Raw genomic sequence first — 26857 nt, forward strand, 5'->3', positions numbered from 1 at the left:
TCAAAGTATAACATCTAACCCTCAGGTCATCTCAAATGTAAAACATAACATGAGAACAAAATACCTCTCGAATCATGATATAACAAGGTAAATATCCACAGCACAAAACCAATGAATCCAATATGGACAATCCATTTCTAATTATTTAAGCATTTAATAATGGTTGTTTAAACAACACAAAAAGGTACTTAAAATACATAAGTGAACACAATCATAAACATGACTAACCACTGCTATAGAAACCCAATCCAGCGTAGCATGGTAATAGCACATAGTGCAATCTCTGCACACATCTCAAGGTAATCATGGAACAACCTCATGATACCACATCGATCCTAGTAACCACTGGCACAAACCCCAGTGAACCATAAATCACATCATAAACTCATAAATCAGCCAAAGCATAATCAAAGCAACTGATACAGAAACATACATCAAATCACCTCTACAGTGTAGACAATTCATTGTCACAAACATGATCCATCACAACTAAAGATCAACAAGGTTGCATCCATGAGGATGACTTACAAAATTCAAATGGGAGAGGCACTACAATAAATGATTTCTTTTCCTTTGTTTTTACTTGCAAGGAGGATTTGAACATGGTGCTTTATGGTGGACCTTGGTCGTTTGGTAATAGTACTCTTACGATCAAAAAATGGGAGCCAAATATGGATCTATCTGATGCCTTCTTCTTTACTACTATGGTATGGTTAAGACTTCCTAGTTTACCCTTGGAGTTCTAACATGAAGATATTTTCAAAGGAATAGTTGGTTCTTTTGGTGAACTTGTTGCTATTGACAATGTCACAGCTTCAAAATCAAAACTTTAGTGTGCTAGAACCTATGTGAAAGTTGCTTATTTGAAGAACCTTCTCGAGAAGGTGGAATTGATTTCAAAACTTGGTAAAAGGATGCAAGAGATAATCTTTGAAGATCTTCCAAATCCTTGAACAGGGTCATTGGGCAAAAAATTGCCCTTCAAAAGCAAAAATCAACCTAAGTTGGCCAATGTGGAGAAAAAGAAAGAAGTAAAGATCCAGAAAAAGGTGTTGAAACCTAAAGCAATACCTGAGAAGATGATTGCGGATAAAGATATCCTTGAAATTCAAGATTCAAGTAAGTAGATAGATTTAGAAAAGATCTCTGGTGAGTAGAGTAAAGAGAATATTGTAGATCTTATGAATCAGTTGGTTATCTATCATAAAAATGAATTGGAATGGGAAGATTTAGAAGAATTAGAAGAGATAGAGGAAGGTGAAATACTCAAGCAAAGGAGTCGTATGTTGGCAATAGAGGATACACAGATTATTGAACTTTAGTTTCAAGAGTCTTCCCTTTGTCAAGAGATTATTTATTTTAAGAATGTCCTTGAATCCAAAGAAATGGATGTGAACTCTGAAAAGAAGGAACCTAAATAGAAACAAACTCAGAGAAAGAAAATAGAGAAGAAAGGTAATATTGTTTATAAAGGAGTGGAGACTCGAAGTAGTAAATTGGAGTTGTTTCCAAAACTAAAGCCGAATGTTGGTACTCCAGAGAAACGTGGAAGGAAAACATCTTAAAAAACTAGAGAAAGTGAAAGTTTACAAAATATTGTTGATGGGAAATAGGCAACTATTCTGGATTTTACCCCTGAAAAATTATGATGAATATTCTCACTCGGAATATTAGGGGGTTGAATAGTATTCATAAATTAGATATTGTTCAAAATTTTGTTAGAGAGCATAAATCGGATATTTTAATGCTCCAAGAAACCAAATTGGATAAAGAGAAAGCTAAAAAGCTTAAATCTTTTAATAATTATTGCATAATGGCTAGTAATTCAAAAGGAGCATCAGGAGGAACAATGATTATGTGGAAGCGATCTTTGTTCTCAAGTGCCTTGTTGAATGCTAATAAACATTTTATGGTGATCAAAATTAAGAGTATTGCCCAAAATAATGAATGGTATAATGTCAATGTGTATGCATCTAACATCAAGAGTGCAAGAAAAAAGTTGTGGGCTACTCTTTCTAATATAAAGAGTAATGATTACTATGGTAGATCAATATTTTGGGGGGATTTTAATGTCAAGCTTTATGAGCATGGAAAAAAAGGGGGAATGTCAGTCAATTGGATGGTACACTAGATTTTATGGATTTTATTAACAAGGAAGGCTTAATGGATTTAGATTTTCGTGGTATTGAGTTCACTTGGAGTAAAAAGAGGATAGGTGATGAATATATCCAAGATCACTTTGATAGAGTTCTTATATCTCCATATTGGACTAAAGATTTTTTGTGTAATCTTAAGGCTATTCAAAAGATTGGTTCGGATCAATTTCCTTTGATTTTTACTGCTGAGAATATCCATAACAAAAAGAATTTTCCTTTTGGATTTGATAAAATGTGGTTGCAACATCCACAGTTTGAAGACTAGTTGCCTAAATGGTGGAACATTAACATTGAAGGAACTGCTCTTTTTCGTGTGGCTTCTAAACTCAGAAATGTCAAAAAGAAAGTTAAAATTTGGAATAAAAGATGTTTTGGTAATGTTTTTGATAACAAATCTAAAATTAAAGAGAATTTGCAATTAATCCAAGATAGGATTCAGAGGGAAGAGTACTCTTTGGATTTAGTGATGGAAGAAAATGAGAAGATGGTGGAGTATCATGATATTGTTACTAAAGAAGAAATTTATTGGAGGTAGAGATCCAGATCTGTTTGGCTAGATGAAGGTGATAGAAACACTAAATTTTTAATTTATCTACTTTAAAACATAGAGCTAAAACTCATATTTCAAGTCTTAAAAAAGGTAGTACGAAGTTAACTAAGGAAAAGGAAATCTCAGAGGAAATGGTCTCCTTTTTCTCTTCTTTGATGTCTTTAGATCCTAATATTATTAGTGTAAATAATTATTATTTACACTTTACTAAGTTTACTTAGGATAAATGCATTATTTTATTATTTATTAGGTTAGACACCTAGGAGTATGCATACTCATATGAGTTGTCATGTTGACAACACAAGAGTTAGCAACTCTATTTTAGCACATGGTGTCTACAACACTGGAGTTTGCATAATTAACTAAGTTTTCATGTAGACAACACAGTTGTTTGCACTCTAATTAAGCACATGGTGTCTACAACATAATTTTACGTGACACACCTATGTACTCTTATCCTCTCATCATCACACTAACTCATGTGCTTAATGGAGAATAATCCACTCTTGGTGGACATGTACTTAGTTGTAGGGCTTATCATTTGCTAACTCCTGGACATTCTAGAAGCATTCTAGAGGCCTTTATATACAGGCACTTCTAGTGAACATCAATTATACATCAATTGAATTGTCATATTGTTATGATCATCCATTATTGTTCCATATTGTGCTAGTCTTGTGCTTCTTGATCTTGGCTTCATTTTGCCACAAGGCAAACTCTTCATGATATCATAGCTATACCAAATTCTTACATGGTGTTAGAGCCATAAGAGCATCATTTCATAGCCATTGGAGACCATTCTTGCTTCACCTCTCTGAGGACACCTCGATTGAGATCTGAAGTATCCTCAGCTATTGGGAGCGTCTAGAGCCAAAGTGAACCTCACCATTGTGTCTGAAGCATCGATTCAGTGAATTTTGACTATAAATTTGCCTATATTGGGCAATAGTCAAAATTGAGGCCCAATTTTTTTTGCAAACCGACACCCAAAGGCCTGATTTGTAGAATTGGTATGGTCATTTCAGATCTCTAAATTTAATTTTCAGATCTATTTATTTTATCTCAATCTCTGCAATTATTTTTTCAAATTTTGGGATCTACAATTTTTGTATTTTGTTTGATTTTTTTTTTGGCCTATCAGGCCTGTAGAGGCAAATTTTTTGCAGGCAACAGGTGATCAAATCTTAGCACTTACAGAATTGCACGGTGGAATATACTAGGATTTTGGCATATATTCCTTTGTTCACATTTTATACACGACATAAGCTCGTTGTATTACTCCATAGCCAAACCACGGTCGATCACATTTCACAAGTCACTGGCAGCCTTGACTTCTTTTCACTCTATGGCCTCTTCTCTTTAAATAAGGCTTATACATCTCTCGCGGTGCATGTGGGATTAACCTCACATCATTGCAGGCAACCGCAAATAGTTGTCGGCTTCACACTACAGATGTCATTTGTTGATGTCTGTCAGCTTTTGCACTTCTAGTGTAACCCCAAACACACCAACCATATTCTATCCAATCGCCGACATTAACCTCTGGCACCGGCTTTCAAAGCACCGTCAACGACAATTCTCGGTGCTGTTGTTTCAACAATCTGGCGGTGACAACTCATCTCTGCAGATTCGGATCTGACTCACCACATCTATGCACATGTGGATCCCTGTCAACCCTGATGTGGCGATAGCCATGATAGTTGATTATACGCCATATAAGCACAACCGTACCCACATCAATCTGTACTACCATGTCAACTAGAGAGGCCTTTTTCGCTGACATCAACCAATCACTATGTTAAATTTGATGGTCATTTGACTATCACCAGCAAGCCAAATTACACTATCGTGATGACTATTTGGATGTCAAATTTAACCTCATGGTTTTCTTATCAAACCACTGTCTATATTCATTTTTAGTAGTTCTATTTTTTTTGGTTTTGGTGCACAAATTTGTTAGAATTGCAATTTTTGGTGACTGTACTTGTCCAATCCTGCATTTTGCAACTTCAATTGCTTCATACTGGCTCGTCTGGACTCCAAATCAGGTTTCATTTTTTTTGAAAGTGAATAAATTTCCATCTACTTTCTAGATCTACAATTAGATTATAGGCTTATGTGGATAAAAATACCACTTTCAAAAATAGGTCCTTTTTTGCATTGTTATGCTTTGATTAAACTTCATAATTGTTGTATTTTTGAGCTACATTGTAAAGTTCCAGATTTGAACTCCATGAGGAGGTTGTAAACAAAAAACTTAGAAGTCAACTAAGGCCAAAATTAGCAAGTGGCTATTGTAAACACACTACATATAAAGTGCCAAATCATACATTAGGGGGGTTGATTGCTTATTTTTGCATTTTAGGGGGTGCATACATTTATTGATCTCATGGAGTTTTGTTTCACATGTTAGTTTGGTGTTAGACTGAGGTTGACAAAGAGGAACTATCACAAATAGAGTGCTTTAATCATTGATCATCTAAGAAGAGAGCATAAGGAAGTATTTCCTTATCTATGTTCCAAAAAACTGTCCTCTTATGATTCAATACCTATCAAAATAAGTAAGAACCTCATTTATTTTAGTTTCAATGTTGAATGCTTTAAAGTCATTGACAAGTTCAATGATCCTTATGACATTTGGATGGCTCTTTGGAAAGCATATGGAGATCCTATAGTTCCTCCATTTCCAGAAGACATTTTATTTTTAGTCACTCTAGTTATGATACCTTCAACTCCAAATGAGATCCCACCTCCTGATGCTCTTGTTGCTCCTACCGATCAAGTTCTAGCCACTGATGCTCCTGATTCAGTGCAATAGGAATTACCATGTCTTCCTACTTCATGTTCATGGGATGACTTCCTTCTAGACTTTGCAGGGTTGTTTGTGGAGTCTTACATTGAACATGTGGGAGACATCATTGATGACATCAATCTTCTCTTTGTTGAGGAGACTTCTTCACTTATTGCATGGGCACACTCTAACCTTCAACCACTTGAGCTTTCTTTCAAGGCTGACGTGATTGTGGACACTTCTTTACAACAAATGGGAAGGACTCTTTTACTTCAGAGGAGACACATCAGTCTTTGGAGATTGTATTCTAGTTTCCTCAGACATCATATCTTCTAAGGATTCTTCCTACTAGTTGGAAAGCATTCTCTACTACACCTATGACACATTTTATTCCTACAAGGAGGAACATCATTCAACTTTCATGGTGCAGCTTCCTCAGTCATCAAGGAGCTTCTATCATGGGTGTGTATACATCATTGAGGGGGGATGACATTGCTTCTCTTCTTACATCTTCCTATTAGGATGCTTCATCATCTTTGGAGGTTGATTCAATTTCATACATGGACATGTTACCTTGCTTGCCATCTTCTTTTGGGCATCCACCAAAATGGTTCATACCATCTACATTCATCAAAGACTTGTTGACATATGAGCAGACTTCGGAGGCAGCGTCCACACCATACTACATCTGGATCCCTCTTCCATCTTCCTATCCATAGTGAGAAGCATACTTACACCTATACTTGGTGTATCTTCTTCCTAAAGGAAGAAATGTTGTTTGTAGGCATTGGATTCTCTTTTGTCTTCAAGCACTCATCATTAGGAGATCCTTCACTAAGGGGGGGATTTCATGGAGGGATTCTCTATTGTATATGCATGATGTATGTCATAATGGGGGGGTCTTGATTACTTCATCCATACATGCATCTTTATTTATTATACTTATCTCTTTTTTGGGGGGAGGGTTTCTCCCATGAGGTTTTCCCTCTTTCTCCATTTTTAGAGAGATTGCATTACATTTCTTTGCATTGTATGTATGTCTAGCATTGCATTGTGCATGGGTACCTAACATGGCCTATTAGCCAGCACCCATTATGCATTTTTGTCATAGCTTTTGTGAGCTTAAGTGCATTCCCCTAAGTTGCACTTAAGGGGGGGTGTTAGAGTAAATTATTATTATTTACACTTTACTTAAGTTTACTTAGGATAAATGCATTATTTATTTATTAGGTTAGACACCTAGGAATATGTGTACTCTTATGAGTTGTCATGTTCACAACACAAGAGTTAGAAACTCTATTTTAGCACATGGTGTCTACAACACTAGAGTTTGCATAATTAAATGTGTTGTCATGTAGACAACACAGTTGTTCACACTCTAATTAAGCACACGGTGTCTAGAACATAATTTTACGTGACACACCTATGTAGGCTTATCCTCTCATCATAGCACTAACTCCTTTGCTCAATGGAGGATAATCCACTCTTGGTGGACATGTGCTTAGTTGTGAGGCTTATCTTTTTGCTAACTCCTAGACATTCTAGAAGCATTCTAGGGGCCTTTATATATAGGCACTTCTAGTGAAAATCAATTATACATCAACTGAATTCTCATATTGTTATGATAATCCATTATTGGTCCATATTGTGCTAGTCTTGTCCTTCTTGATCTTGGCTTCATTTTGCCCTAAGGAAAATTCTTCATGGTATCATAGCTATACCAAATTCTTACAAATATTGACTTGATTCATCAGGCAAAGTTGTTGGATGTTATTCCTTCTTTGGTTACTGAAGAGAAAAATATAATGTTGTGTTCTATCCCTAAGGAAGAGGAAATTTATAAGGTTGTTTGCTTATTAAATGGGGATAAATCACCAGGGCTGAATCGTTTTCCTATGTTGTTTTTTCATAAGGAATGGAATCTGGTTGGGAAAGATGTGTGTGATGTTGTTAAAGAATTTTTTGGGGCTAAAAGGATGTTGAAGGAAATTAATTCTGTTTTCCTATGCCTTATTCCAAAAAAGGTTGTTGTTGATTCTCGGGATCAATTCAGGCCTATCAATCTATGCAATTCTTTTTATAAAATTATTTCAAAAGTCTTGACTTTGAGGTTGTTGCTTCTGCCACCTTCTCTTATTTCTGAGCAACATAATGGTTTTGTTCATGGTAAACAAATCTGTTGGTAAATAGATTTGTTCTTTCCAGTTTTGACTCACAAGTGCCCTAATTTGTGAACAAATTTTGATTACAATAGTTTGGAAAGTTGCTTCTAGAAGACTTACTTTCCTCTAAATTGTTAGGTACAACTCCCTATTGTGAAATTTGCAATGAATTTTGTTTACTCCTAAATCTAAACAAGGTACTTTCTTAACCAGAGAACAGGAGAGGTAAACTAAGCCAATCCTATAAGGAATTCAACTTAGGCCATAAGTAATGTTTCAAGGATTAGTTAAATCTATAAACTCACACATCTTATGAATTCATAGCTAATGTGCACTAAGACTGATTGATCTATCTAGAAACTAAATTGCAAAGAAAGATTATATTGAATGAAAACATCTAAAGGATCTCTTTAAGCTTATAGTGACAATTCCTATCATATTCAGCTCGCTATATTAAAACAAGGGTAATAAAACTCTGTTTATTCCTCGTTTCAATCCAAGATAAAGAGAACAAAAAGTAAATAACAATTATTAAAAAATGGAATATAAAATGATTGATATAGAAATACCATTCAATTGACTCTGCAACATCAAGTACTTCACACCAAAAAAATTGCCGACCCTTTATTAATCTTTCTTTTCAATACATATAGGATTCCGAGATGACTGTTACAATGGAAGTTTAATCGATTCACCCACCAAGATTTTGAAGCTCAAAAATTATGTCCTGACAACTAGAAGTTATTCCTATCAACTCATCTATGAAATTCGTGAAGTTTTCCTGCATGATAGTTACTCCAATTATTGCCTTCCCTTGTCTACTAGACTATGAATCAGTATGTAATCCTTTTAGAAGTTCATAGTCTTTGTCTTGCTCTTTCTTCGCTTTGGCTTCAGTTTATTTAAGTCCTTCCGCTACCATAATCATTTCAAATTTGAATTGCATACTTTGAAACCACTCAACTAGGGGCTCATCTTCTTTGGGTAAAATCTTCGCTTCAACAACCTCCTTCACTTTCATGTGGATGATCATTTTCAACAAAGAGACACAATCATCATACTTGACCTTTTTTGTAGCCAAGGCAACCCTATTTAATGATATATTATCTTTCTTTGTTTCCAGTCTTAAAATAGCATTACCAATCTGGTATATAACAGAGAGTCCTTTTTCCTTGATCTTCTCACTCCACTCTCTACCGATTTTCCCAAAATGCTTATCTTCTTGAAGCTGGGAGATAAGTGCTTGAACATCTGTAGTTGTAGGATTACTAGTTATGGGCATCCCAAAGATGCTCGCCAATGGAGTGACCAATTGTCTAATATACCCATTCAATTCTTGTATCTCTTCTTTCATCCGAACCTTTGACAACTTAAGATTTTTCTAGTTGTCCTTCGATCACCTCATTCATGGACTTCCATAAGTCGACTTTGGCATCATTTTTGGCTTCCCCGAGATCTATTGAATGCATGGTGAAATCATCCATAGTCATATCCTCAATCCTTCCTTCTTTAGTAGGTTTGGCTATCTCCATTGTTAAATACATTGTTTCAAGATCTTGCCCAAGGATAGACAAGGTCTTCTATTTCTTCACTTTAGTCAATGCAGATCCAGAACGAACAACAAGGGATAAGGTATCCTTGCTGGGAGCACCTTCATCTTTCCTCTTTCTCTTCCTATCCAAAGTGTCTTCTAACCATGAATCTGTGCCTATTATTTTCATGGTCAAAGAGAAAGGATTCTTTTGAGCTTAAGAGACAAGCTTTGAAGATTCTTGGCCTTTCTCTGTCTCTATAATGTTCTTGGCCACTTCATCTGACTATCACTACTTCCTCCATCACCTAAGTTCACTATTTGCACATGAGGACTACTTGGGATGGGACTGGACTACTAGTAGGTGAAGGGGCCTAAGTAGTAGTACTATCTTTTAGCTCATCTACTTTCTTCTCAACTTTTAGCTCGGCACCAATCATTAGAGGGGAGCCATCTTGACAAGTCTTAGTCAAATAAATTCTTTTATCTGGAGGTTGATCACCTCCACCCATCGGTTGAGCTGGTCCTTGAGTTATGGCCATGGTTACACCTGATGTGTTAGCTTGTGAGGAAGAAGCAAGGGCAGATGCTGAAGGAGCTTGAGTGGTGGTGCTTTTACTTCAACTTCTTCTTGCTGTAGTCCACTCGACCCACTTCCTAATCCTTTTAATAATTTAGGCCATCATAACATCTAGATCATCTCCAACATCTTGATAAGGCTCTGAACTTATAGGAGTATTTCTTAACTTTGTTAAATATGTATTACTATACATATTCTACCCATCATCTTCAATTCCTTCAACATCAAGGTTGATTTTATACATTTTTACTTGATCTACTATGAACTTGGCGAAAGTATGATCACGACCCTTACAGCCCTCAAACTCATCTCTACAATCGGCCCAGTAGTCTTCAATAGTAGTGACATGTTTGATCACACTACCAATTTGGAGAACATCTCTTACATATCTATTTTGATCAAACATAGGGCTCAAGACCTCGTACATCTCCAATTGATACTTCATTTCAAACACTTTTAACATGTTCTTTGCATCAGAACGAGACTTGTAGCTGAAAGCTCCCACCTTCATCAGAAACTCGTAACCTTTCTTCTTCAGACTCCTACTCAACACATTCACTTGGATTGGTTGCCTCACGATCTCGATTAACACAATCATATCGCTTGGATACCTTGGTAGCTTCAAGGGGAACCTATCAAAAGTTACAAGATGCAAATTTGAAAAAGATGAGAATTGGATGAAAAAGCTTCCAAATTGATTGATAATCGCCATTGCTTCTGGACTAAATCTCCTCTTTAGGCATCCTTGGAGCTCCCTACAAATTCTCATTGTATATGCATCATTAACTCTTATATATTCTACATAACTATTTTTCAATTGCAAACATGGGTAGAATTCATAAGACTTCACATCATTAGGGAAATTTTCTACCCTTGGGAGGCCCGGCCATAACTGTAGAGAAGCTAACATGTAAACTAGAAAAGAGGACATATAGAAGGTGTTGTAGAATTTCGTGGCATTGAGAGCATTGGATAGGTTCTCGCTTACCTCGTGAGCCCAGTCAATATATTGGGTATCTAAGCATATGACTTCTACCAAAAAGAAATATTGCTCGATGAAATTTAAAGCTTCTACCTCACCTTTCAATCTGTGCAGGGGAACCAGGATGTCTACAATCTCAGGTTTGAGATTAGTACCCAAAAGAGTCTTAAGGACCTTACTTTTGGCACTCCATAGCTTTTGAAACCATGACTGCATAATCTCCTTTCTCCAAACCATTTTCTTCACGAAAAACTCAAAGACAACTCCACCAATTGTCAAATCTAAAAACTCCTCTCGCTCTAGAATTTGTACACAATTTACCACTGTTTGTCTATCAATGGAAATCAATACCATATCATCTAGTAATACAATTTTCCTGGTGTCTGATTTGTAATGATTTATGCATTCATAGATCAATTCTAGAGCTTGGATCGCCATTGGGAAACCAACTACCTCAACTAGCCCACATCCTTGGAGCTTCTTAGTTATGGGATGAATTGGCTCTGATCTCACCCTCTTCTAGAAATCTTGCATGCCATAGAAATGAAGGGAAGTGTCTGTGAAATTCTGTAGCGAAGACTTGATCCCATTCAATCCATCAAAACTTGCAAATTTGGTTGCCATTCTATTTGGAAATGAATCTCAAATCTAGAGAATGAAAGGAATATCAATTGCATGTTTACTAGCCTTTTGAAAAACTTATATAATTTTAATAGAATAATAGGTCAAGGAAAAGTGGTAGTTTTGTAACTATTCATGCTTCCATCTATATAGAAACTTTGATTCACCCTTTGATATTTAGAATTCACAACACACGAATGAATTAAAAGAGAGATCCGTTGGAATAGTGAATGCATAATTTTAAAAATATATTAAGGTGTTCTTTCATTTTTTTCGTTGGCCCAATGGTAACTTTTTATCACTCATATTTACTTTCCCACTAAGTTTCAGAAAATTATAAATAGAGTACTCTGTAACAAAATATCCACCGAAGCAAATTTTGCTTAATAGATCTTTCTCTCAATGTTTATATTATTTCCATTTATCATCTTGAGAAGTTTAGTGCACGAAATATGGGTTTGATCCACTCACCAACTTGATTTTCTTTAAAATCTGGAAAATTGTCTTCATGGGTTGAAAACTCGCTGAGGAGAAGACTATTTTCAATTCTTCACCCATGCTTTCCTTTTTACTTTTATTTTTGAATTATTCCTTCCTTTGGGTTTGGAGATGTCCATAAGAAGTGCGAAGCTTCATTAGGGACCCACCTTTCATTTTCTTTCCTTTAAAATTAACTTTTGCGAAAAATAAACTTCACGGGTTGAAAACCCACCGAGGAGAAGTCAATTTTGAGTTTTCTGCCAAGGATGATTTTGAGAGTTGTGATGAATATTTAATACTTCTTGAGGTAGATAATCATAAAGGAAACAAGAATTTATCATAATGGTACCTCATCATCTTTTTGTTGTGGCTCGTATGCATCATTTGGTGCTCTTCATGGGAAATTGTCTTCATGGGTTTAAAACTCGTCGAGTAGAAGGTGAAGTCCATATTTTCACAAGCTTCTCTTTTCATGGAGAAAATGATAGGCCGTAAGCAGATATAACTCTTGTGAGTGATCTTTGCATGTTTCGTGAATCTCCATCAGATTAGGTACTAAACTACCCACAAAAACTCACAACACAAAAGGAAAACTACCCGACTGTGAAATGTGGAGAAGGGGAAGACGAAAAATCCGATGAAGACTCCTCCCATCCAAGGGGGCTTGGACTTAGACTTGGACATACCTAGGAATTTACTAGACACAAAGTTTCTACTTTACAAACTGGTTAGAGGATGAAAAGTGGGGCAACAAAATCCTTAATTCTATTATATTTGTGCATGAGAATATCCACTCTTTATCTCTTTCTAATAATCAGGGCTTTATTATGAAATTTGATATTGCTAAAGCCCATGATAGAGTTGAATGGTCCTTTCTTCATAAGATCTTATTATCTTTTGGTTTTAGTTTCAATGTGGTGAAGCTAATTTTACTACTAGAATTGTTGTTCTGGTTAATGGATGTTCCTTAGAGTTCTATAAACCTACTAGGGGGTTAAGATAGGGAGATCCTTTATCTCCTATCATCTTCACTATTATGGTTGATTGCTTGGACAAATATATTGGGAAGTTGATTTCTCCAGGGGAAATCAAAGTATTGCGGCCCACTTCTCATCCTCTTATTTATTCCCATGAATAACTTGTGGACATTACAATTTTTTTGGGAAAAGCTAAAATTAGGGAAGCAAGGAATCTCAAAAAAGCCCTTAACCTCTATTCTTCTATGTTAGGTTAATTGATCAACTGGAATAAGAGTTCTTTGTATTTTATCAATACCCTTGTTTCTAGACAGAGTAAGATTGCTAATATTCTTAGTTGCTCCATAGGGTCTTTTCCTTGTATTTATTTAGGTCACCCTCTGGGGCCTAATCCCTCAGATTCTTTTTCAGAAGATCTTATTAAAAAATTCAACAAGATATTGGCAAGATGGAAAGGTAATTTATTGAGTCAAGTTGGTAAAAATTTTATTCGCAAGGCTTGTCTCCAAAGTATTCCTACGTGTGCTTTGAGTCTCTTTAGGATTCTAGCTAAATATGTCCTCCGGTCTGGTTCTGAGGATAAGAAGAGAATGGACTTAATTGCTTGGGATCAAATTTGTTAGCCTAAAATGGATGGTGGCCTGAGGATCAAGTCTGTTAGAAGTATGAATAAAGCACTTCTTACTAAGCAGGGTTGGAGAGTTTAGTATGACAATAAGGAGTGGAGTACCATTTGGAAACATAAATACCGCTTTGATGTTCCTTCTTTGTTTGATTTTCTTTCTTATCCTATTGTTTTATCTCCTTCTACTATTTGGGGAGTTCTGCAGGAAGCCCATGGGGAGGATGATGAAAAATAGATTGATCACCCTTCTCATAATGGCAGTGAAGAGAAAATGGAGGAGGATATGGGTAAGGAGACTAATGATAAAGGCCATATGGGTAAGGGCAATAGCCAGAGTAAAGAAGAAAATGAGGAGAGGACGAAGAATTTGGACATTAATATTGATACCCAGATCAATACTATGACCACTACGATTGGTTTTGAGCCTAAGAATGTGGTTGATGGGAGGGATGACTCTCATAATGCTAACCTTTCCTTTCTTCAAACTGTTAAGCTTAAATCGAAGACTTCTCTTCAGAGTGATTCTTGGCTCTATAAGGAAATAATGGTTCTCAAGAAGAAAATGGGGGTTATGTAGAAAGAATTAGATGTTGAATGCACTAGGAGAGCCCAGATGGAAGTGCAAATTGGTAACATCTCTGATAAGCTTAAAGAATATGAGTAGGAGCTTCGTTACCTTATAAAGGAAAGTGATCAAAAAATGGAACATGTCACTTCTAGTATGTGTGTTGTGGTGACTAGTTTGCGTAAGAAGAGTAATGAGGAGATAATGTCTCCTGGTAATGTAGGGGGATGGGGAGTCCAGGTGGACCTTGTAAGAGAACTAGGTAGAGCACAAGGAAAAAGGTTGTTGAGACTCTTAAGGCTCCTGTTCTTACTTCGGCTAACATTATCTAGAGTATTGTAGAAGCAGGTAAAGAGGTAGTGAACATTATCAGCAAGCTATTGTAGGTGCTGGCTATGGAGCAAGTGTGTTGGTTGTTGGTCTAGGCGATTTTTCTAATTTTTTACTTTTCGCTTTCTAGCTTGTTTAAACTCTAGGTTCTAGGTCCTTGTAAAACTTGGTCATTTTTTATGGTTTAAACTTTTGGTTTCAGGTCCTTGTAAAACCTGGTTTTGATGTTTTAAACTTTAGGTTTTAGGTCTTTGTAAAACCTAGTGGTGCTTTTATGTTTATCTTTAGTTTTTTGTAAAAGGTTTAAGGGCCCTTGAAAACTTGCTTTTATCGTAATTTAAAACAAAATAAACTATACACTTTTTGTCTCTACATTTCATACCTAGCCAAAGTTATTGACACTTCCACATGGAAAAACAATCTCACTTTAATAGTTTAGAGGGAGTGATTGCAATGTTAAACAACTGCAAATGTTTGAATAATTAATTATTCAAGCCTCTGAAATTATAATTTATTAGAATTATAATATAACAAATAAAAAATAGCCTTTGAATTTTCTAGAAGTTTTTATAAAGAAATTAAATCTATTTTCTCTTAGGAGAAAATAGATTGAAGCAAGTGGATTGTACACAAGTCTTACAAATAGTTTTTAGAACTTGGATGTTATAGTCCTGTTTTGTCTAGTGTAGCTACTAGAATAATCATCAATATATATATTTATTTATGATTAATTATTAATGTGAGGGTTGAAGTCAATTGATTAGTTAATTCAAGTGTAATTTAATAGTTATATATTGTAGGTTTTGAGGATACTATTAAAGGCATGCATTTCCTCTTTGATGATAGTGAAATGCATTTTGCATGCGTTCACGATACATTACAATCACAAAGTTCAAATCAAAATGATGCATAGTCTCACCCATGAAAAAGTTGAATCAAAGTTGTTCCTAAAGTAGAATGTTATATATGTTTTTAGAAAATAAGTTTATATTTTATCAATATACATCTAATAAATATAAATTCACTCTTAGATACTTGATTAAAAAAATGATGAAAACTTTGGATGACTATTTATTTATCAATAATTGAAATTCACTAAGTTAAGTTTCAATCTTAACTTCTTAAAAGAATTAAACAAATATATTTTTCTTTCTCTAATATTATTTCTTCAAATTTTGCTTTATTAGCCCTCAATTCAGCGTCGAATGACAAAAATTATGCTGCAAATGGTGGATGGAAGTTGGAAAGACTTTCATTTTGGACTGAAAATGAGGAGAGAGAAGTTTATTCCAGAGGAGTGAGGCGCACAAAACCGGGAGGCAAATATTTAGAGATTTGAAACCCTGGCAAGAAAAGTTGCAGGTGTTGGATTGGAATTTTTAGTTCGACGGAAGCCAACGCAGTGACATACGACCGTGTTGTTTTCAATATGTGCGGGAGTAGTGCTCTTCTTAATTTTCCTCTCGATATTGATTCAGGATATTATGTTGATCCATGTGCTGAATCTTATATTTCAAGTTAATACTCTCCATCAAAACTCACCAAATAATAGGGGAAAAAGTCGGCAAAGAGGCAAAAAGCATTGCAAATTTTTTCTACAGTTAAGAAGAAGTGGATTCTTTTGCATTAGGGTTTGAAGCTGTGTAAAAATGACTGAAATTTTAATGGTGTAGATGAAGAAGGCACGCTGAGACATGGACATAGCCGTAGCCTTAGAATGAAATCGCTGGGGTTTTGACCTGAACAGAGGTTTAAATTCATTGCAAGGGAAGGTATTTTCCTATTAAGGATCATGCAACAGTTTATGCCCATCATAATTATTGCTTGGAGCTTGCAACTTCATTTAAAGAATAAACCAAATAGGTAATTTGAGACAAGAGGACAATACCCGGGAGGCCACTCTGAACACACATTACATCTGGAGGTTTGGCATCAATAATTTGGGGATGACATTGATAGTTCTAGATCTTTTTGGCTGTCGGTAGGTCAAAATAGCCAAATACTTCAATCGTATCACAAACCATGACTCTCTCAGCTAAGCACACGTTATTTTGTGTGATCTAAAAGCATGAATTTGGGGAAAAATCTTTGATTGTAGATTAGTAGTGTGGTTCGTAGAATATTGAGACCATATCAGTGCTTGTATTGCATTCTCACAGAGATTGCAAGGTCATTTCCAACAACTTTCGTCACCTCTGAGTGACCATAATTAGAAGCTGACTCCATGTCACTCCCCAGAATGCTTCCATATAACAAGTCTCGCCTGAAGCTTTCAGAACTCTGCACTGACAATATAAATGATTGGAAGTTTCTACAATTTTTAAAGATATTTTTTGAATTTAAAAATTAATAAAACCCCAGCTTAATTGCAATCAATCAATGAGAAACAAGGAATTTGTGATAAGAAATTAATTTTTAAGTAAAGGAATTTCAATGTCTCTAACATGAAACAAGTGCCACGTAGTGACAACTACTTGCCGTAATCTAGTTATAATGTAACTTTTTTTTATAAGTTATGATAAGAAGTAATTTTATTAAAAGTTAATAGTCATAAGTTTAGGTTTTACTTTTGTGTAGGATATTGTCATGTTTTGATTAAATCAAATCCCATATATATATATATATATATATATATATATTGATAAACATTTGTTTGTATAAGATTTTAAGCCTTATCATAAGTATGGATATGGATAGTGTGGTCTTAGTGTTTGAAATAAAGAAATAATTTATTTAATTGTAATGATAATATTCAATGCAATTTAATTAATAATTTATATTTACATAAAAAGAGTCTAAATTTTAATTTAGAAAGCATCATTCTATGTTTTTATAATTATTTCATATCTAAATATCTAAAAAAAATCTATTTTTTAATATGTAAATATTTGTCAATTGAAATATTAGTAAATACATTTTATCTCTTTAAATTTTATTCAAATTGAAATTAATTAGTTTTTTAGATTTTGGAAAATGAAAATCTCTCATATATACTTTAGAAAATTAAATATCAAATATAAAAATAAAAGTATTGATATCTAATTGGTTGAAATAAGAAAGATTAATTATTGTAATAGAAATAGTTATTAATTTTTTTAATAATTAATTAATATAGTAAGTAAAGTATTAAAAAATAGATGTATGATATTATTATTATTTTCATTATGTATCATATAATTTTAGTATTATAAAATGTATTACAAAATATCATATGAAGAATTAAATTTCAACAATAAAAGTAATTATAATTAAATTTATAAATAAATAAAACATAATAACTACAAAGATAAGAGAGAAAATAGTTTTAATAAGAAATTATATTAATAAATTTATAAATTTTTTTTGACTAATCAAAAAATAATTCATATATTATAAACTAATCAAATGAATGCAACAGTACTAGCCCAAATAATTCATATATTATAAACTCATTCTTGCATAAGACTGCAAAACAAAGACAAAGCTTAATTTTAAAAAATAATCTCGTTTTAAGTTATGGCGCTGCCTACTCGATAAACGTGTGACCAAAACAATGAATCCAAAATCAGCGGCTAAATTTTTTAATGCTTTACAATAACATCAAATCAATAAAGCCCTAATAAAAAGATAAGGATATAATTTTCTGTCGGATTTGGGAAACCCTAAATAAAGCCTTTCCACGATTTGCGCGGCTTTGGCGCCACCGTTCGAATATGGCGATGCAAATAACCTCACTCAATACTTTCAACTAGGGTTTTCTCATTCTTCGCAACAACGCTGATAAGGTAACGAACCTTTCGTTTACAGATTGAAGGTAGTTTATGAAAACAATTTCGCCAGGCGTGTTTTAAGTCATCAGTTTCTTCAGCAAATCGTAAAACTTAATTTTGTTTTTGTTTTTTTGCGGGTAAGTTACTGTTTATACAGTATGTAAATGTGCCATTTGTCGGATATTTCAAATGCATGGTACTCGAGTACTGGGTGTTTATGCTGATTTTGCCACAAGCAGACTGAAAGTTCTAAAGTCATCATACCACTGCTCAACATTCGGGCATGAAAAACTAATATTTAGTCTTCTGTGTAGAAATGGCTTGTGGGTTCAATGTCAACTGAGGTTCTCCTTCAGAATCTTTTCACTTGTCGATCAGCTTAGATCGGCTTCCATCTTGAGGAATGCACTGTTCCAGAGTGCACTCCACAGCGGGCTTCTACTTTATCGTTCCGCATGGAATTGTTGCCAGCAGCAAGGACACCGCATGCTCTATAGCTTCTGCTCCATCTTTGCTCACCCCAGAGTTTTGTATCTCGCAGCCAATAAGCCCTTTTGTAGACTATCCACTCAAACATTCCCCACTCAAACATTTCCTGAAGCAAATATACCCACTTTCTCTACACAGAATGGAAAAGAATAAATCCCAACAACGCCATGAGTATTATGTGTCTGACTTTCAGATTTCGCTCTGACCATTGAAAGAAGAAGCAATGATAGAAAATACTTGTACTTGTTCCAGGATTTAAGGATTTCGATTTTCTCTTCCCATGCACGCTGGGGTATTTGACTGACAGCAGAAAAATACATGGCACCGAAAGGATTCCACTTATTCCAAGATTACAAGTCAATTGGGCTCATTAAATTGGGAGAAATTAGCATTTGGACATTATTGAGTGGTGGCATTTGTTCTGGTTGCGCGTTGCTTTCAGCCTTGAGAGCTTTGTCTCCCACCACTGTGATTTACTTAGCGCTCAGAGTGAGAATCTAGCAGATTTATTTATGCCATCATACAATAGAAGAGAGGAAACGATAAATAAATTATCTTAAAAATCAAGCGACCCGTATCATCTACTTCAAGTTAGACATCTGTTTGTCTCTGGAAACAACTAAACAAATAACAAATCTTTTTATTAAATTTCAAATGCATAGTACTCGAGCTCCTCTTACTAGTAATTCCAAAGCCAAATTCTTATATTAAACTTTAGAACTATACTGATAACTTCCACCCCAATTCGTTTAACTTGACAAAGCTTAACCTATGCTGAAGTCTTGCTTCGTGTCTCCATCAATCCTCCTTGCTCTGGTAGGGCTGCAGTTTTAGTATTTGCTAATAAGCAATTATAATTAAACTAAATATATATCTTTCTTTCAAGTCAAAATGATAAGTTACTATTTACTAGCATTTCTTAGTGTATAAAATTTTATAAGTTTCTTTCAACCACATATCTACATACCTATAATTTTAAGAGCTTATTCATGCCAGCTGAGATCACGAGGAAGACTTGGCTGCTGTAAAAACAATGAATGCCTGTATAAATCCATGACTTTTTGCTTTTGTTAGTTATGTTTTTTCACAAAAGGAAGTTGGATGCATTTGTCATAATTTAGATGCTTTATGTTCACTTCACTTCTCTCTATTAGATAATTAGTTTCTTAGATTTAAGATTCTTGCTGGTGCATGCATCTAGAATTGATTAGTTTTCGCTTCTTCATCACCTAATATTTACATTGTTAATATTCTCAATTGCATAGCATTCTCATTTACCTATAGGCTTACACTAATATTGTTTTTTGATCAATATGGATATTTTTTCTCTTAACTAGATGCTGTTATTGGTTTACGCTTTCACAGGGTACAATCGACAAGAGTTTGATCAACCAGTTCCTCAAGTAACATCTTCACTATTAAAATCAGTGATATTTTATATATATTGCCTTAGATACAAATATCAGGCTACATATTACCAATTTACCATGCAGAACAGTTAAACTTAGCTGATACCAACTAGTTTCTTGGTACATCTTTCTCAGAAATTAGGTTCTATTTAGTATTCTACTCCTACCTACTGAAGTAAGAAAATGAATGCACATGACAGTTATATTGAATAAGGTAAACCACAAGAATTGATGACAACAAAACAAGAAACTTTACAAAACAGTAAACAAATTCTACCAACAAATGACATTGAGATATGCATAGGACAATGTCATTTGCCGAAAAAACTGATACAACTCAATTTGTCTACAACGTCATCCATTGCTGGCCTGGTCAATGGCAAAATACCACACCCTGCACTCAAGAACAACAAACAATCAAATCTAATCTCTATATTTTTTGACAAATAAACTTTTCAATACACATCACCACTGTATTTTAAATTCAAATTATACTTTAAGTAAAATATATATTGATTTGTATGTTAAGCCATTGTATTTATGATTGTTCATTCAATGCTTGGTACTCATTCTTGTTTAAACATTGCAGAGTGCATAAACAAAAACTCGTGTTCAACAAAATTTTGGCAGCGGATCATAACAGGATAAAGGTAACTCTAACCTCACATCACACCACAACTCACACTCATGAGAAACTCAAACAACTTCTCTTCTCTCGTACCACATATTTTCAAGTACATTACTATCCACTTCTAATTCCAACACTTTTATATGATGCAGGAATAACATACACATGCAACAACAGCAGCACACAAGACTCGAACAGCCACCCTCAAATCCAGGTCCTATTTAAAGAAGATACACATTTTGTGCATTTCTTTATGATGAGAACAGTGCAACAATTTTCTTTCTAACTTCACTCCACAAACCTCTACATGGCTTTTGATAAATCTAAAAGTACTACTTTGCCTTTGCTTGTACACTACATTTGCAAAATTTGTTTTCAAATGCAGATTACATTTACATAATCAGATTACATCTAAATAATCATGGAATCTTTATTTAAACTATATGCAACAGCATGGCAAACTGATAGCTATTAAGCATCGACTTCAGGTTGCAAAGCTGTTTAAAAAATAATATCTTCAAATACACAATTCACACATTTTCACATAAATTAACATGCTTACAACTAGCTCATGGCACAAACCTCACTAGTCCTCGCCCCTCCCAAAAGGCAGGGACTCTAGCTCACAAGGAGCTCTTGTTGTTTTATTGTTTTTAGCCAGTAAGCTATATTATGCAGCATTATTCACCCGGAAAGTTGTCACATGAGTTGAAAAAAAAATGTTAGGCAGATGCCATGTGAATCTTTTTATGTCTCTTGTTGGTGGTGTGCCCCCATCTAACCAGGTGGACCCTTCTCGCTGTTGCTCCTGGGTTGCTCCAACCTTTGGCAGCCAATGTGCAGCCTTGTTAGTACTCTGCCCCTTGTGTTGACAGTCTTGCAAAGAGGACTTCCCCACTTGCTCACCTATGTGGCGTGGATTCTGAGTGATAGTATTACCTGGACTGATGTCCACCTACATGGAAAAGATCTTTCTTTCTCATTTTTTCTCTCTGCCACAATGTGGGAGAATTGTCTACTCACTCTTGATTCTTATTTAGTACATATATGGGCTGCACCCATACATTGATTGCAAAAAAAATAGTACATTGTTGTTTGACCATTTATGGCCTACTCATGTTTTGAATATCTCAGAGTAGACAGTCCTTCTACCCTGGAAAACATACGACTCTAGTGAAGGATTGAGAGGCATTTTCTTCATCTCCCTGCAGTTGCACTTCACCACATAATAGTTCTTTGGGATGGAAACCGTCTATTTTCATCCACATTGGCCAATACATCAACCAATCCATCTAGAAACGGATGTTTAATTAGCCTCTGGTAGTGCATATTGCTGAGATAACTGTTTCGTCCATCTCTAACAACGTCACAAGAAACATTGCGGATATATCACTGTTCACACTTAACCTGTGCTTGGTCTCAAACATTTCATCTTTGAGAATAACTTCATTAGGATGCATTGTCAGAAAATGCCAAGCAAGAATGACCTGTTTCAATTATTTCTGAAGAAACTCACCCAAAAAAGATATCTGATGCTTTTTCGTTATTTGACAGATAATGGTATCCATGGACAGCTTATCTAATTATGCTCTAAGTAGCAGTTGTGAGTTGTGACAAATCGTCCCCTCGGATAAATAGCCACTAGCAACCTGTCCTCGTCCTTCCACATGCTTATTTCTCAATTTTTCTTGTTAAATAATTTTATTATCTGCCATTTACACCACATCACGTCCACCAGATCTGCTATATTTTGAGGTGATGACATATAACAAATAACACCTCCGTTGAGCATGTTTCTAGTGTGTGGGAGTCTATCATATTGGGGTGTGCTAGCCAGAGGATTGGCCAACACATCAAATTCATTTGCCACCTTGTAGCAAAATGCTCTTCCATATTGTTGGTACATGCTCCGCACATTTGTATAGTACAATTAGTAATGCATATAGGACTGTACATGCTAGAAGTTGGTTAACACTTACTGCACCACTTTCACAATATTGCATTAGTTGTTCTTCTATGTTGCACATATGGTTAGCATGTGTTGACATTGTGTCATTTCTCATTGATTAGAGAATCAATGTTATTTGATTAATAACTACTATTCCTCCCTGATTTGCATCATATTCTACTTGGCTTAACCCATGTTTGATTAAATGATCTTATCAAAATCAATTCTTGTCATGTCAATATCATCGATTGATCAATCTGTCCTCTTTAGGGTTAAATTAACCATCAGTTTTTCCCTTTTATCCTAAATCCTAAGCTATGATAAATAAATTTTATTAATAAATCCCTTTTCCTACGATCTTGCAATTAATTAATCTCACATTATTGCACTCTCTTGCACTCTCCTAAACACAGATTTCTACTTTCTTGCACTCTCCTTCATCCTGATGATGGATGATAGCGTGTGATCTGAATCATTGATGTTAAATTTATCTACACAATCAATTCTAGAAAATTGTTATGCAGTTCAAATGGATTGTGGAAATCTGATTATGTTAATCTCACATTATTTATTTGGCTAATTTGTCATGATTTTGGGAATTGATAATTTCTTGATTCCTAATTTCGTAATATGAGGCAATAATCTGATTTTGATATAAAATAATCCCTTATTTTCCAAATGGGATTTAATCCCTTAAATCGAGCTTCCATTCTCCTATTTTTGCTTCGTCCCCCTAATTGTGCTTTCAGTCCTTATTAGTGACCATCTTTCTTCCCTTTTCCGTCTAATATAACTCACCCTTTCCCTTCCAAATTGTCCTCAATCTATGCCTTTAAAATTGTGCACCAGCCAATATCATAATTTGTCTTTATTATGACAAATTTTCAGCTGTGCATTCACCAATTTGGATTCCTAATTTGAAATTCTATAAATGGGCCTTGATTTTTCTCAATCCATTAATTGCAATCTTTCAAATCTTCTTGCAATTATTGTATCTTTGCTTTCATGGTTTAGTGCAAGTTGTCATGGGAGCTACATTACAACACCTTGATAAGCAAGCAAGGACATTGAAGTCCAATTGAGGGAGTGTCTGATTTCATGTTTATGTGTTATGCAATCTGTCATGGTTAGGATAGGTTTTGATTTGTGTGCATTTAGAGATTTATGATTAACTAAGACATGCAATGTTTCTATTTTCCTCATTTTTCTACCCTAAAAGGAAAATCAAATTTTGAAATTAAAACTTGTATTGGTTTTAACCACCTGTTGAGCTTCCAATTGGGAGTGGAGTTTTGTCCCATGACATTGATCCCGTGCTCTATGGGGACTTGTCCCTTATTGATGCAGGAGCATCCTAGGGTAGTTGGCAATCTTGCGTGTTGGAGAGCTTTTGACCTTGGAGTGGGTGGACTCGGTTTAAAGATGTCGATGCTTGATCACTATTGGTGAGTTCTTGGGTGTAGTTTTGCCCAAGGAGCTCAGTGACTGAAGGAACTCGGTGATGCTTAAGGTGCTCAGTTGATGATCTGCTTGGTGGAACTTGTGCATCGATGATGCTTGTAGGAGCTTGGTGAATGTGCTTGCTTGGTATACTTGACGATGGTTGGCTTGCTTGGTGGTTTGGCTTACTGAATGGTGTTCTTGGGAGATTTGATCGGCCAACTTGGTGCATTTAATTCATGTTGTGCATAATCGTGACATGGATTGATCGCGGGATATGTGAGGACCTATTTGTGATCTTGGTTATTTAACCTATGTACATTTAATAATTGTTGTAAGATGACTAAGGCATATTGAGTTTATTTGGGTTCTAGATGATTCTAGTTGTAACAGGGTAACTTGTGGCCATAGAAGTGTAATAGAGGGGTTTGGGTAGTGTTTTAGAGGGGGGGAGTGTGGGAGTAGCAAAGATTCAAGAAGGATTCTAATGTTGCAAGTTTGTGAGCAGAGCTAGTGGCTGAGTGTGAACTTAGAAAACAAGGAGATTGCTTGGTGGCTTGCAAGCACAAGTTTAGATCATGCTTGGAGTTTCTACCAGATTGTTGCACTGTTACATATGTGGGCTAGCCAGGGTTGGGTTGGATATTACGAGATCTTGCAAAATTGTTGTTGTAATTGCTTTTGTATTTGGCCGTAACTGGGAAGGCCTTACAACCTGACACATTGAATGTAATCTGTTGATTTATGAATAAAGGGTTGATCTTGGTATATGATCTTGTATCTTGTGTTGTGTTTCTGCTATGGTGTTATTAGCTAGGGGCATACCTTGGTACCCCATCCATGCCTCTAAAATGTTTTGGGGATTCAAGGTATTGGGTATTGGTGATTCCATTTCCTAAGACAAACCCTTATATTGGTAGTGAATCAAACTCAAGCTCCAGTTACCTACCATTTGCATTTGTTGATTAGGGACGACCATATATTTTCTATGTTTTTGTCATTTTATAGTTGAACATTGGAGTCTTAGGGCATTTTGTTATAATTCTCGCATACTATGTATGCACATTGAGAATGGAAGCCGTTGAATTTTATTATTATATTTGTCAATGCTTATTTGAGATCTCAATTCAAGTCTAATGCCATGCACTAAGCTTCGACAATGTCTACGATGAATGCTTTAACAATGTTATGATATGAATATTTATTTTTAATAGTTGAATCCTGCTGTCACGTGAAAAAAGGGCCAAAAGCACCTTGTACTAGAAAAAAGTCCCACTATCCCTTGCTATCCCTATCAACAAGTTTTGGGGGAGCATAATAGTGATCCTTATTAGTGAATCCCCTTTAAGGTGTATAGTAACTCAACTTTGACATCTAATCTACATTTGGACACCAAGAGTACTACTTTGAATTCTATAATATTGTTTGTCGCTTCTATGTATAATGAATTTTCTATTAATATTCTTCCATTGTGATCTCAAAACACACAACCAATACCACTTGGCCTTGAATTTCCCTTGGAAGCCCTTTTACAATTTACTTCAAGCTATGTTGTCTTTGAATTCTCCCATTTAAATCCATCTCTTGGATTGCTAGAAAGGTCAATTATTTTGATCCCTATTAATAATGGGTTCTTAAGGTTATTTTCGTGGCTTTCTGACATAATTATGAAGTTAGTATTGAATGGATAACGACTACTACTGATACTAAAAATATAATGGTCGTTAGAGATATTTTCACACTTAAGAGTGAATAGTAGAGATTAGATAATCTTCATACGTTAAACTTAGCAAATCTTCTCTGCAAACCTATTTCTTCACAGTTCTTTGCCATTATACCAGATCTTGCACTTAAAAGATGAAAGACAAGGCAATGGATTGGTGTGACACAAAACACTTGGAATTTTAGAAGATTGTAGATTAAGTGACAAATAGCTTGGTTTTCTAGTTGGGACATCATCTTACAATGATATTCTGATTAGATGCTAGTATATTTTTGATATGATTACATCATTTTTGAAGTCACATGCTTATGTCACTTGAACAAAACCAAAGAATGTAATTTTTGAGAAATCATCTTCTTGTAGATAAATAGAGCTAGCATCTTTGCTTTTGCATCGATATGAAATGATTCAACATGTTTTTCTAAGCAAAATCTAGACATGATTGTGCATGTGAATTGCATCCATATAGTATCAGATTCTTGCACTATTTAAGAATTCCGCTTCCAAAAATTTGATTCTAGTCCTCTGTATGCAAAAAGATTACACGGTTTGGCATTTATCTCTTTTGATCTCCTATCATCCGTTTTTCTTCTACTAGTGTTGTTTTCCATTACAAGGCACACAAAGAATCCCTTATGATTTGCTTTTTATGCGCCCTTAAATTTCAACTTATTTTCACGGTGGAAAGGTGCACAACATTGTTTCTTCTTGATGTTATTTGACTTAGATAATGTCTATGAAACCTTGGTCTCTATATCTTATCTTGATTATTGAGCTATAATGGAGAAGTAAACAACTCCTTATTTTTCATTTAAAGCGTTTAAACTTTCTAGCTTTTATTTTTTATAAAAAATTCTTGGTGGGCTTTTCAAGACCTCAATTGGGTTACCTTTATTTTTTGAGTGCATCATTTTCTATGCGTCAAATTTTGTGCCAGTAGATTTTGCATCTAATTTCAAATTCATGATGTGTTATTTGAGACCTTAATTGTGTTGTCGTTGGATTTTTTTGGGTGTCAATTTTTGTGCCAGAGAGTTTGTGCCATCAGATTCACATTGAATTTGTACATGTACCTGCCTCTATAATTAACACATTCCAATTTATGAATTCAACCATCTAGG

General features: G+C 35.0%; 1 protein-coding gene across 3 annotated transcripts in view; it reads left to right on the top strand.

The window, feature by feature from the left end:
• Nucleotides 1-17993: 17993 nt before the first annotated feature.
• LOC149540373 (4-hydroxy-tetrahydrodipicolinate synthase 2, chloroplastic-like) overlaps nt 17994-26857 on the top strand; it is a 43465-nt gene continuing 34601 nt past the window's right edge. For 2 of the 3 annotated variants that reach the window (XM_089801466.1, XM_089801464.1), the window contains exons 1-3: nt 17994-18114; nt 20587-20647; nt 20778-20839. The gene's annotated coding sequence lies outside the window, so the exon portion shown is untranslated. Of the gene's footprint in view, nt 18115-20586; nt 20648-20777; nt 20955-26857 lie in introns of all 3 variants that reach the window. The other variant, XM_089801465.1, reaches the window with a different exon arrangement.

This window comes from Cupressus sempervirens, chromosome 9, assembly GCF_028749045.1.
Source record: "Cupressus sempervirens isolate cs-2001-9-10 chromosome 9, ASM2874904v1, whole genome shotgun sequence".
NCBI lineage: Eukaryota > Viridiplantae > Streptophyta > Pinopsida > Cupressales > Cupressaceae > Cupressus > Cupressus sempervirens.